Source organism: Primulina tabacum, chromosome 4, assembly GCF_025594145.1.
Source record: "Primulina tabacum isolate GXHZ01 chromosome 4, ASM2559414v2, whole genome shotgun sequence".
In the NCBI taxonomy this organism is placed as follows: Eukaryota; Viridiplantae; Streptophyta; class Magnoliopsida; order Lamiales; family Gesneriaceae; genus Primulina; species Primulina tabacum.
The window spans coordinates 9,153,342-9,168,552 of record NC_134553.1 but is presented as its reverse complement, the minus strand read 5'-3'; positions in this window follow the sequence as shown (position 1 = coordinate 9,168,552).

The window sequence follows — 15,211 nt, the reverse complement described above, 5'->3', positions numbered from 1 at the left end:
GCAAAGACAGTAGGTTTATGAACAACTGGAAAGGAATACACTTCAGTAGATATTTGGAATGAAGGACATATGATTTATGATTTTTCATATTCATATAATAATCTTTCACAAGATAAGATATGATATTTGGAACGAAGGACATATAATTTATGATTTTTCCAATTCATATAATAATCTTTCACAAGATAAGATATGGATTTCTCATGAAACTTCTACCTAAAAATATTGAAAGAAGTAGATGATTAATACTGTTGGGGGAATTCATTGCATCAACTGAGTGCATGAATAAATTCTTGGGGACATGAAAAATATGTTAATCCTAAATCTTCATGTTTCTATAGTTGTGTTTCTACATATTAAATGTGGATTCATCAAGTCTTATTTTCAAATGAAATTAGTATATATGAATGCATGAACAAAAAGAATGGAGTTCGAACCAGAAGCCAATGAATTAGCCAAATATCTCAGGTCAAACTTTGAATCATAAATTATGGAATATATATGCCTCATTTATATATTAGGCAATATATCAAACACCTTACAAACAAGTAGATGAAAACATGTTGAAAATTTAAGGTGCATATATGCCATGGAAAAATGAGGAGGACAAGAAGTTTACTTGTTCCCTGGAGTTCCACGACTAGACGTGGATGATGTAGACTATGCGATGGTAATGTTGCGGGCTATGGCAAGAGAAGTGGAAGCGCAACGGCTTTTTAGTGGGTGGAGGAATGAAGCAATGAATTGAAAGGCATGCGAGAGTGTGAGAAGAAAAATATATCTTTAGGAGAATCTTGAAGATTTAAGGATTTGAAAGGAAAGCGTGACGAGGTAAGAGTCCTGTGAATTTGATTCTATCAAGTGTATTTAGAAGATGAGAACCTGGAGATTAAATTCTTCCTTCATCCAACTTTGAGAATTGAACGTTGGGCCTGTGTGTGAATTAAAGAGAACTAGAGAGTCAAGTAGCGAAGGTAACAAAAATTATATAAATAGCCAAATCAGCACATTGGACAAATTGGCTACGTGGGCATTCATGTTGAGTACAATAATTTCTCTGCTTGGTATAACAATCGAAATGTAGTATTTGAGCTGTTGTATGGTTTAAAAGATTTGAGTTGCATTGTTACCATCAGTTATAGCTTTTGGTAAGATGGCAAACGCTTGATTCTCATTTATTACAAAGAGTGCAATTTTTTGAGATGGAGATTGTTAGTACAATAATTGTTCATGCTGGGTAGAGCAATCGAAACAAGGTGCTTGAACTGCTGTAATTTTAAAAGATTCGAGTTGCATCGTTACCATCAGTTATAACTTTTGGTAAAACGATAAGTGTTCGGTCATATAATTTGTTAGGCCCAAATTCTGCCACTCCCAAAAAAAAAAACTAGAGCCCATTTGAGAAGTTGGACCTTACGTCCGCAGACGTTGTGGAAGTTGAGACACGATCCATTACCAATGATTGTGGAAGATGGCTAAACTGCTTAGGGGAATTTGGAACAAAGCGAGGATGAATATCAAAAACCCTACACAACTCATCATCAATAAATCAATACAAAATTATTTGTAAATTTTCATAGATTCTGATTCATTTAATTCACTTATTTTCAGTTTTCATTATCTTAGTTTCTTTAGTTTTAATATGTTACTTCAACTTTTCCAATTCTAGCTGTAAAAATATTTATTTTAGTTCATGATGACAAAATTAAAATGGTCGTTCAAAAATTTTTTTCCATTTCTTAAGTTAATTTCCTAGTTTTGTGGTTTACCAAGAAGTTAGAACTAATGTTCGATCCGAGGATTCTCATAGCTTGCTTTTAGAAGTCGGATTTCACACTTGACCCGATTTCCTGCCCAACACGTCTATATAATTTTGTATGTGCAAACAATATTATTATGATGTTGATCAGCGCTCAAGTAAAAAAAAGTAACAAGTTTACATTAATTTTGGATATTTTTTTATTTTAATTAATTATTTGACTGAAAAACCAAAATATTCTATCTAATCAATATTTTAGTCATTAGACAAATATTTTAGGTTATTAATTAAATATCAATGAAAATATTTTGGAATGTTTAAAAATTGAGTATTTTAAACGATTTAAAAAATCTGGATACTCAAGAACGTAAAGTATATTTTGTCAATACAATAATAATAAAATAATAAATAAAGTATATTGGCCGTTCATTCTAAAAATTATAATAATTGATTACTTGTTATTTTGATAGTTTTAATCTTCTTCTTTTTATAAAAAAAAGTAAACCAATTGCATTATTTCATAATGTTTTGATTCACAATACTAATTAACCAAGATGATATTTCCCCATTAAACAAAAAAAGAAGAAATTTAGAGGCTTGACGAGTCAGCCGATGAGCTACCACCGGTTTGCCGGTGGACAGAAATGAAAGCATCTGAATCCAGCATGTTTTGAATATCCATCGTGAGCAATCCATTTGGACCCAAGTCTACTGCAGAACTATTGATGGCCTGTACAGCTTGTAACGAATATGAGAAAACACAAACTTCTTTAATACCAAGTTTCAAGCAAAACTTCGTACATAATCTAATGGCCTGATATCTTTGTCGAATCTATTATGGTGGAGTAAGTCTTACAATTCTCTCGAAAAGCTTCCGAGAAAGAGCCTACTCGATCAATTCTAAGTCTCTTTTATGATCCAACGAATCATGGTTTATTTTACATGTTTTTATCCATAAAATCCAGAACATAACCACGAACAACTCGAAGTCCTCAATCATAAAAAGCTTCGATATCACATATGGGGTTTGTTTTTTAAAATAATATAAATTAAAAAATTATTTAGTAAAATATTGCAAAATTGATAGAGTTCATGTAAAAGTAATGCAATCCGTTATTCAAATTCCTGGATTCAAATTTTTTTTTAAAGTCACCACTTCATGCTTGTAAATTGCACCGAGTCTTCCTCCGAATATCCATAATTCATTTGCGCAAATTATGTTTTCTTTCTTCGCTTTGATTTTTCCACGTAAAATGCTTTTTTTTTTTTTTGCCTTAATTCTTACCAGTCCAATGCTGCGTTGGTAATATTTTTTATTATCGAGCATCATTGTATTTTTGAAGTATTTGACATGTATTAATTTTATTTTTATTATTAATGAAATAATTTTATTTTATAATGTTATTTTTTGATAAAAATGTTTAACATTGTCAGGTAATAATATTATTCGTTGCTTTTTTGTCATTTATTTCATACGAGGGAATCTTAAAAGGTAACGTTATTATTTTTGTTCATAATATTTAAATTATTTTTGTATTTAGTATTGTTATTATTATGAGAACAATAAAAAATTTATTTAGAGAGCTTAGTTGTACGAGATAAATTAGCATTATTTGACAAATAATTAATTATGAATCATTATTTTGTTTGCAATATGAGATAGACATCGTGTAGTTATAAATTTTGTTATTTATTATTTGAATGACTCTAATAATATTTGACTTAGATTAAAATATTTTCGATTAACCAATATCATTGTATGGCTCAATCACCCGTGATTTTCATTCATACACTATTAGTAAATGAATTATTTGTTATGTTGTGGTACACCAAATTATAAAATGCACTTAATTTTAAATCTTCGTTATAATATTTTTATTGAAATGACTAATTCTTATATTTTTTTAATATATCCTAGTTTTCTTACTTTTTTAAGGAAGTTTTGTTTTATTTAAAACAATTTATATTTATTTTTTATATTTAAATAAATCCTAAAAATTGAAGAGATACATATTTTTAATTATAGAAGGTTGTATTGTGAAATATTTAGCAAACATCATTAATTTTAGTATAGCATATTTAGATAAAATATAATAATCATTTTTTAAAAAAATGGCTTTTACCATATGAAGGATCGGTTCTAATACATGCTAGGGTGCTTCAAACACAATATTATTCATGAGCTTCAATAACTCATGTTCTTAGAAAGTAAACGTTGATCAATTAGATCGAGTTTTGTTTTAAATCAAACGAAAAATATTCGAAATAATCCTTCGTTAAAAAAGCTGACTAATTTTAAAGCCTTTTAACTTGGGTAAACTGAATAACTGAAATAAGGGAGATCAGTTCTTGCATGTATTAATTCAGTTATGGAGCAAACTGAACTGATAACAGCTCGAATTGATCAAATCAGTTTGAAAACAATAGTTAAGTACAAAAGATATGTTTATGGATGTTCGGAGACTTCAACTGATCCTACGTCACCCCTTCTACCACCTCAGGTAGGATTCACTAGAAGACTTTGATTTATACAATACCTTGTACAAATCCACTCAGCTTAGGACTTACGCTGCTGCTTAACTGAACTCCTAGCCTAGACTGAAGGCAGCACCTTCCAGCCAACACATGTTTAACGTCTATGTGTTAAAGACTACATACACAAGTTTAACGTCTTTGTGAAAGACTCACTCAACTTATCAGTACGCTCAATTTTCAGTATGAGTGATTGATGGGGGGTGTGTGTGTGAGAACTGATATATGCATGCAACGCAAAAGTGTTCCCACACACTAAGAATTTAGCTTCTGGACTAAGCTGTTGGCACACCCTATTTTTCTCTTCTTTTCTGATCTTCACACACTCATTTGCTGATGGTCTTGATCTTGTATTTATGGAAGCTTCGTGATCGTTCTTCAAGACTCATCAAATATGTCCGTTGCAGTTGAATCCATTCCTCAATGTTTACGATTTGTCCTTTCTGACAGTTATTCTGGAACGTTTTGTCTTTAAGCTCTGCTGCAACGTCCATTATTGTCCTTTGACTAGACAATTGCTTTCCTTAATGCAGACAGCTGGATTCCACTTAGATAAGCTTGTCGTGTTCTGCAAACTGTTCGGCTCCTAACTGATGTTCTGAAATGGTTAGTTGAACTGGTCTTGAATTGATGTGGTGAAATCAGTTGGCTCGTCAGCTGAACTGATTTCACTGATTCAGTTAAACTGGTTAGCTGTGCTCTTCATTAGTTGAGCTCTTCATCAGCTGGCCGGACTTCTGAAGCTCTTCTGCTGATCTACCTATCAGCTGGACAATCAATTGAACTGGTCTTTAATATGTCACTTGAACTGGTTCAATTTGGGCAAACAGTTGGTTCTATCAGTTTGCGTCTCGATAGGTTCAGTTTAGGCTCGGTAGCTTTCTGCGCACTTAGGTAAATTTATTAGAAACAAAGTAACAAGTTTTGTTGACATCAAAATCAAAATTGTGAACATGAAATGTTCCAACAATCTCCTTTTTTTTATGATCACAAAACTTGAGATTTTAAAAAAAATTTAAAATTATAAAATTTAAAACTAATTCTCCCCCTTTGTGAGAATAAAAAACATTTAAAAAATTTAAGTGAAAATTTTTTTAGTTCGAGGGATAATTAATAGAAACTCCCTCTCAAAAACTGAATTAAAAACTCATCCTTAAAAATATTATCATTTACGCAATTTAATGAAGTTTTAACATCTTTTAACATTCAAGCAGTTTAGACAACAAATCTTAGGATATCATTTTAGTTACATAGAAACTAACTGGATAAACATGATGTTTATTTAATCAAATATACGTCTGTTAGACTTAATTGAATTATGGTGATGAGAGTCAAAACCAGTAGGCCGTAATAAATAAATCAGAAGACAGCATAAATAGCAGAAGCCCTCGTATCGCTTTAACAGAAGCAGTATTTTTCAAAGTACTTATCGGCTTATAAAAGCAGAAGTAGAACTCGGCTTAGAAAAGCATAAGCATAACTTATCAGAACTTAACGTCTTTTGTTTGATCGTTATAGTTTTAAATGCTACTGTTACTTTACATAGTACTAGTATTAATTGCACCATTAATGCTGTACAAAGACATTTAATACACCTTACTAGTTTTAGTATGAAACAAAGATTGATTACTTTGAAACTTTCTGCATGATCCTTTTTAGGTGATAAACCTGATTCAACTCAATCGTTTTTTTATTATAAACGTTGGATTCAAAGTTTTCTATATATAAGGATCAATCCCATATAGAGAACTACTATCATTATTTTTCAAGGAATACATTATCTAATTAACGTTATTTTTGAGCAAGCCGCGAACTAATCGTTATCTTTGAGCTAAACTTACAGAAAAACAACACACGCTTCATAGTAGATATCTGATCTTCAGAGATCATTTTGTGCTGCTGTTTCTTAACCTCTTCACAAGCGATTCAAGTTTTTATACATCTTATTGAGAAGAGTATGTAATCTGGATAAAAGTGGAATTTTAGTAGAGGTAACTTAGTATCGTGGTCTAATTGGCTCTTTGTTATATCTTACTGCCAGTAGACCTGATTTTATGTTTGTTGTTTGTATTTGTGAGAGATTTCAGTATAACCCTAAGCAATCGCATTATATTACTGCTAAACGAATTCTGAAATATCTAAAGGGTACTCAAAATGTCGGCCGATGGTATCCCAATGATTTTTCTTTCAATCTTATTGGATATTCAGATGCTGACTATGCAGGTTGCAAACTGGATAGAAAAAACACCAGTGGTTTTTGTCAATTTCTTGGTGATATGTTGATCTCCTGGTTTAGTAAAAAGCAGACTTCCATAGGCACGTCTACTGCTGAAGCAGAATACCTTGCTGTTGGTAGTTGCTGCTCTCAATTACGCAATAACAACTTAAGGATTATGGAGTTCAAGCCTCTGAATCACCTATATTCTGTGACAATACAAGTGCTATAGCAATTACACACAATCCAATACTTCATTCCAGAACGAAGCACATTGATATCAGACATCATTTTATTAGAGATCATGTGCAGAAGAAGGACATTCGTCTGGAATATGTCCCTACTGATCAACAAGTAGCAGACATCTTTACAAAGCCTCAGCATGAGAATAAGTTTTCTTATTTTCGTAACAGTCTTGGTTTAATTGATTTGTCTTAACTACTGATTACTACCTTCTGTTTATTTTGCTTTTGGTAAAATTAGTAGATAACAAAAAATATGACAAAATGAAACTTTTCATTCATAAAATCAGATGCGTTACAATATATAAGCCTACTACAATTGTTGATATCAGCAATACTGAGATTTACAGTAGAAACCCTAACTAGAAACCTTACTAGAACTTGCAGGAATAACCACCCTCTCTTCGCATGATCGTGGTTGCTGAAAGGGATTATTCCATAGCTTTTTTTAACATAATATAGAATAATCTAACTGATTATTCAGATTACAGGGCAAGGAATTTCTTCCAAGTTTTCATCTCTTGGAGAACGATGTCTTCAAACATCTTCTTACGAGACGCCTGAAGCTGTCTTTGAAACTCCCCTGCTGCATCCAAATCCGGAGAAAACTTAGATAAATCGCTTGCTCTATCCATTTGATTTGTTTTATGTTTAATATGACTTAGTTTCTGAGCTTGCAGGTATTTATATAGAGTCTCGGGAAGTTAACGGGTCGGCTAACTGTTCACCTCCTGAACGAAAATAAAGAGTCACATGTCATTCCCTCATATCTTGAATCTTTGTTTTTAATATTTGATTATTTGCATTAATTTAGGGGGAATATCATTGACTGATATTTTCATACCTTGTCAAAAACAGAAGGAGATGTATCTTTTCGATAAAACAATGTGTCTACTGGTTTTTATCAAGATACTGGAAATATTTCAGTACTTTATGATTTCCAGTAGATATTATCATAAAACGACAAATCCTCTTCTGATTTTTTTTAGTAACCGCTTTAGATAGCCCGCTCTTTTCATTGAATTTTAAAATTTTCAAAATCATTGGCTTATCTGACTCTCACTGCTTCAAATTTTCTAAACTCAACCGTAAACATATTGACACGTGTCTTTATGTTTTCACTAACGGTTGTACATTTTGTATATTAACCGCCTCTTCTCTCTCATTTAAAATTTTACGATTTCAGACTATTGCATACTAGATACTGCTTTCTATCGCATTTCTCTACTACAGAATCTACTTCGAATCCATCTTATTTGCAAAAATGGCTGGAGCTTATACTCTCAACGCTTACCACGTTAACTTTGCATGAGTTCTAACCATCAAGGATGAGAATCTTGTTAAGATGTTCAAGCCCATTGAGAAATTTGGTCTTAGAAGATTTCTGGAAGCACCTGCCATCATCTACAAGACTGCCCGCCTGAACTTTTATGCTAAAGTGACCGTTGAAGATGAAAAGATCATTTACTCACAGGGAGATGCATCCATAACCATTGATGCTGTACTTCTGGGGTCAACTTTCTTCCTTCCATTCTCAGGTACTTTTGATGTTTCGATTATTTCTAAGGAGGACATGTCCACTGCCCTTACCACATTCTCAGCTTCTGGAGAGGAACTCTCTCCCTCTTACTTCAAGAAGCTTCTGAAGATGGAGTATCAAGTACTCGCGGACATTGTGGCAAAGGCGCTTCTGGTCAAGGCTGGTACTTTTGATAAGCTGACCAAAGAAAAAGTTCAAGTGTTAATAGTCATCACTTCTGAAGCCAAAGTGTATTGGAGTCGTTTTCTTTTCAAAATAATAAAGGATATAATTGTGAGGAAAGGTACCGGTTTTGCTGTTCATATCAACTTGATGTTGAAGAATGCTGGTTTTCCTCTGACTTCTAAACAAGATAGTTCATTTGTCACAATGATCGATGCTGATAATGTAATTGCTTTAAGGTCAAAGCCAACTATGACTGAATTTGTCGCCCTGAAGAAGGAGATTGGCGATGCTCAAACTGAGGCTCAAACTCCTTAGAAGAAAATCAAGTGGAAGAGAGTAGTTGTTTGGACTGATTCAGACAAAACCATTTCGGAAGAGTCTGCTGCTCCAACCCAAGCCTCACTCCCAGCCACGCCCAGCAAAAAGAAACTCAGAACCACCATTCGCCTCAAGAAAACAGCAGTCATTGCTGACCTTGACACTGTTGCTTTGAGACAAGCTTTCCCAGAAGCTACCTCATCTAAACCAGAATCTGTCCCATCCTCAAAACCAGCAGCCATCCCCACTGCCACCACTTCTACTTCTTCTCAGACTCTCAGACCCGCTTCTGGAACTGTTATTAGAGAAGCTCCTGCAGGGTCTTCTGCTTTTAGACCTGTGCTGCCTGCATCATCATCAGATAAAGGCAAGGGAAAAATCGTTGAAGAACCACAACCTCTTGGTGCAAAGTCACTTATTCTTACTGCTATTGATCTTCACTTGGAAGAAATTGAAAAATCTGCCAGTGAAGACATGACTTTCTTTGACGATTGGCTTAAGGTTAGAGTTTTCCACCCAATCACATACTTGAGATCACCAGGTGTCTACGCAAAAATGGTGAAGAATGAAAAGAAGGTCTTTGCTGCTGGTAAGATTAACAATGTGATTGAGACCATGAACATAAGGAGCTACATTCTTAATAAGCTAAAATGTCAAAAGCTGGATTATGTTTTGAAGACCTTGAAGTCAAATTTTGATGCCGTGAATCCTACTGCTGTTTAGGATCAGAATGTGATTCAAATTTTGACTGATCGTCTGCGATTAATGAATGAGAAACTTTTTGCTCAAGAACAGACCTTTGGAGAGCCATTGTGGTACCTAGTAGGTGATGTCCCAGACTTTCTCAAGATTAAGCCAGTTGAGGAAAGGACCACAGCTCCTTCAGAGGCTAAGGTTTCCAGTACTCCTGCATCCCCGACATTGCCTACCAAATCTTCATCTCTGATTTCTGTTCATGAGTTGGCATAAGTTGATGAAGTTATTCAATCAATTGTTATCTCTGCTGCTGCACCAGAAGCACCTCAGGTTTCTGAAGTGGCAATTCCAAAAGGTAACCAAGAAGCTCAACCAACAGACCAGACTATGGAAGAATCAGATGTTGTTCAATCATTATCACTGCCAAACTTGGAGAGATTTTCTGCTGACCATCAAGCAGAAATGGAAGCTCTATTGAATGATCCATCTAAATCTAATCCAGTTGTTGAACCTCTGGAAACCACTGACACCGTTGCTATTTTTTCCCAACCAGAAGATAGAGTAGAACCTGAATCTTCTACTGCTCCTAAAGGAACTTCTGATGAACTGTCTGCAGAACCGTCTACTACTCCACCAGAAGATGCCCCTTCTACTGCTTTGATTGTCCCTCCTACTGATTCTCCTACTCGCATCGCTCATCTTGAAGAGATCAGTTAGCGTATTCTCGAAAGAACTTCACCGTTGGAAGAGCAATTTGATCTTGAATTTCAGATATACATTCTGCAAAGAAATATGAACAATCTCTCGGAGATAGTCAAAAAATTGTCCTTTGAACATGCTGGTGAAGTTAGTGCCACCAATTTTTCAGTGAAAGCATCTCAAAAGAAGTCACTCGGACGGCAGAATCGTTGGCTAGGCTACATGTTGAAACCAGTGTATTCAGGCAATCTGTTTTCTCGAATCAGGGTAACATCTTGATTGGTCAAGCTGATATCCTTAAAAAATGTCTTTGATCATGATTCAACTATTTGCTCAGTCTCCACCAAAGTAGAAGCTATGGATTCGAGGCTTGAAACCATTGATGCCAAGATTGAGTCTCAATCTCAATCTATTCATGATCTTAATGAACGAGTTTCGAATCAGGCACCATATCTGGAGATGCTGAATCTTTGTATACGTACTCTTACTGACCGAATGGATGATTTACTTTCTTGAATTCAGGCCAGTGATGCCAAAAAGGGGAAAGTAGAAGGCAAGTCAGAAGAAGGCAGAACTGAAGAACATCATGCAGAATCTTCCTTCAGAAATCAAGATCCTCAGAATGAGAAAACAATGTTCAGAGATATTGGAACTGCTGATTAAACTCTTTTGAACTCTTTTGTTTAAATTTACTTATCAATTATCTTGTTATATTTGCTATCTGCTTGATATAACTGCTGTTCTTCCTCGTTACTAACATCTATGTTTTGACATCACCACAAAGGGAGAAATTATTAGACTTAATTGAATTGTAGTGATGAGAGTCAAAACCAGTAGGCTGTAATAAATAAATCAGAATATAGTATAAATACCAGAAGCCCTCGTATCGCTTTAACAGAAGCAATACTTTTCAAAGTACTTATCGGTTTAGAAAAGCAGAAGCATAACTTATCAGAACTTAAGGTCTTTTGTTTGATCATTACAGTTTTAAATGCTACCGTTACTTTACATAGTACTAGTATTAATTGCACCATTAATGCTGTACAAAGACATTTAATACACCTTACTAGTTTTAGTATGAAACAAAGACTGATTACTTTGAAGCTTTCTGCAGGACCCTTTTTAGGTGATAAAGCTGATTCTACTCAGAAGTCACAGAAGCAGTTTTTGATTATAGATGTTGGATTCAAAGCTTTCTTTATATAAGGATCAATCCCATATAGAGAACTACTATCATTATTTTTCAAGGAATACATTATCTATCCAACGTTGTTTTTGAGCAAGCCGCGAACTAATCGTTATCTTTTAGCTAAACTTACAGAAAAGCAGCACACGCTTCATAGTAGATATCTGATCTTCTGAGATCATTTTGTGCTACTGTTTCTTCACCTCTTCACAAGCGATTCAAGTTTTATACATCTTATTGAGAAGAGTCTGTAATATGGAAAAGAGTCTTTTCCAGAACTTTGATATATTTATTACATTGTGTTTTGTGAAATTAATAGTTTTAGTAGGCGAAGGATAAGTCCTACTGAAGTGGGTGTATACAAGTGTTGTACTGTAAAATCCAAAGTCTTTTAGTGATACCTTCTGGAAACAGAATAAGGGGAGGCGTAGAAGATTTCATCTTCGAACTTCCATAAATAACCATTGTCTACTGCCTACTGTTTTATCATTTTCACTTTTAAACCATCAGATCGTTTCCACACAAGTTATTGTGATTTGCTTGTTATATATTTGAACAATGTCAGCTATAATCTTTAACAGGATTCTAGCACCCTTTGCGAAAACGTCCAATAAAGGAAAGAGTTTATTCACCCCCATCTAAACTCTATATTGATGCCCAACAGCGTCCCTTGTATCATACGAAATGAAAACTACCGACAATTTATCGTAAGACATATTTAATTTATCTACATATGTATGTATATTTAATTTTTTGAATTAAATATAACTGACAAAATATATGCATTTATGTCACAGACACGCCCAGCTCATATGCAACCTCCACCGACGTGGACACAAAATGAGCGTGACTCGGACCATCAACTTCAAATACTGCATATACTACTCTGCCTGTGGTTTCAAGATTTCCATCATATGAGTATAGTTACCACACTCCATTTTCCGGTAGTTTTACACATTTTTTACAAATTGATTTTCGACCGTTTATGAATAAGAGTCGCCCAACATTAAACACGTCGCCCATACCATTTCAAGAATATTCAGAAACAGGAGGATATGAGGTTGGTGAAAACATGGCTGATGGCAGTACATCTGTTGCACAAACACGTGCACATGGAGATGCTGAAGAGATGTTAGGTCGTGGACATAGAGTCATTAGAAGATCTTCGTGTGGCACTGGAGGGTATCATTACCATCATCATTAACTATTTGTTTTGAGCTGCACAATTACTTACATCATATTGTTGTATCTTTTTCTATTTTTTTTTAATTTGATATATTTAATGCAACATTTGATTAGATATTACTCGTATCGTTAGTAGTTTTCTTACTCGTGGTCATAATTGAAATTAAATGTCTGTGATTTTTAACATAAACAAAACTTATATTCAAATAGTATATGTGATTTATTAGTCCTTTATTAATAAATTTAGGGATAAATTTATAATAATGAAAAAGATAAGTATAATTAATAAATTAAGTCAAAACACTCGATTTCCTAACAAATATAAAATAATACAACACTTAATCAAGCAAATAAGTTAACACACTTGATATTCAAACATATTTAAAACAATATAACACTGAATAAAATTTATTTACTACTTTCATTCAAATGTGACATATGCTTTACAAACGTATGTGTTTGTCATCATAATTCGATCTTCTCACATGCACCTACATGCAATGGAGAACAATTATTAATAACTATATAATTTTTTTACAAAAATTGTAATTACATTAATCATTTAACAGGTTATCCAGTAAAAATAATGTAGAATACATTATTGTAGATCTTTTACCTCTCACTTTGTTTCTCCCTCAATGATGGTTGATTCATTTCATTTCTTATGCGTGTCCTGCGATCTCTACCAGCCTGTCTCCTTTCTCGAAGAACGGTATTGTGTTGTAATTGGAATGTAGGTTCATCCCAGTATTGTTCATCATGAACAGGGTAGAATCTTCCATCATATGTGTTCACGTATTCGCTCAGTGTAAACCATGATTGTACAAGTTGTGCGGGATTTAATCCAAACCATTTTGCTGCACATATAACATGTGAATAAAGAATTCCAAATATTGTCAATTTACCACATGGGCAATCACGTGTAGAAATGCTAACAGCTTGTACATGATGTTGACGACCTGGTCTTGCTCCTGTCGTGACAGATGCTGTTTTATCCCTTTGGTCAAATTTTACTACTCAATGTTCAATTGAAATTTTTGCCCACATATCAAACTTAGAGTATGCATAATCAGTCCATAGTTGATTTTTTCCATCATGTTATTACTTGTGTTCGGCATTGAATAAAATAGTGCATGCATCGTTGTAAGGTCAAATATATTATTACTGTTATTTGGAGACGTAGAACCCCTTTCAACATACCATTAATACACTCAGACGTGTTCGTCATAATTATCTCTCGTCTCCATCCACCATCATGAGCCAATGACCATTTTTCCTTTGGGATGTTTAACAAATAAATGAAAACTGCTGCATTATTTGTTCTAATTGCTTCCATTGTGGCATTAAATTTTCATATTTGGTGTTTCGTCCCTGCTTTTCCCAATATAAGTATTTCAAATTAATGTTTTTGAACTTACTGTTGAAATTAGAGCAAACATGCCTCAAACAAAAACGATGAACACCACGAGGAGGCTTGAAGTCAGGGAGATCTTGCACTGCACTTTTTATACCCGCATGTCTATCAGATATAAGGCACACACCTCTGCACCCTCTTGTAACATGTCGTGCAACATTTCTTAGAAACCAATGCCAAGACTCGTAATTTTCTTCATCAACAAACGCAAATGCTAGAGGCAAAACCTTGTTATTGGCATCCAAAGTTACTGATATGAGTAGTTTGTGCTTATACTTGGTGTGCATATGGGTACCGTCTGCACTGATTATGTTATGACAATGTCGAAAACCATCTATACATGGTTTGAAGGCCCAAAATACAAAGTTCAAAATTTTATGTGGATGGTCATACGGTCGAATGTGCTTCCACTGAACAATAGTTCATGGATTGTATTTCGACAAAGCACCCATATATTTAGGAAGCAAAGTTGCAGAGCTTTCCCATATACCATAGACGATCTCCACCACGCGCTTTAAACTCTGCCATGCCTTAGCATATGATATATCATACTCATATTTTGCTTTAAAACTTTCTCACACATACTTGATCTCGTATGCAAGATCACAACACACGATTCCCAAAAGTGTACTGGCTATCATGTTGACGTCAAGATTGTGGTGATCTATACCCACTTGGCTAGATATACATGTGTGATCATACCATATTTTGTGATAATGAAATAGCCTAATGTTTTTCAATGATGCTCGAAATCCCCACCCACAATTGCCTCATTCAGACCAATTCTTGCATTTTACATTCCAAATTGTCGGAGAACTTTGGATAACGATATATTCACGTCTCAAAACTCGAACTTAAAAATCCTTCACTGAAGCTATGAAATAATTTTTTCTCTTGAAAACCATTTTCACAGCGAGCTCTGGCCTATCAGGATTGTAAAAGTTTGTTCGTGATGCAGAAGAAAGACCAAATGAATCTGAAATTTGTTCGTCATATACTTCATTGAAAAATTGTTCACTTAAATGTTGCTCCGGTGCATTAGGATATTTCTCTGTCAGTGTTGCTCCAGACATCAGGACACGCGACGATGTGCCTTCATTTGCATTGTCAACATGGTCATCATCTTCTCCGTCAATTGATGTATTATACAAATCATCATCGCTATTCATGACATGATGAGAACTGTCTCCAAATAAATCATCTTGCTCAGGCATGTGTTCTGTAATTGGGGCGGGAATATTTGCAGCCCTAGTAGAACTA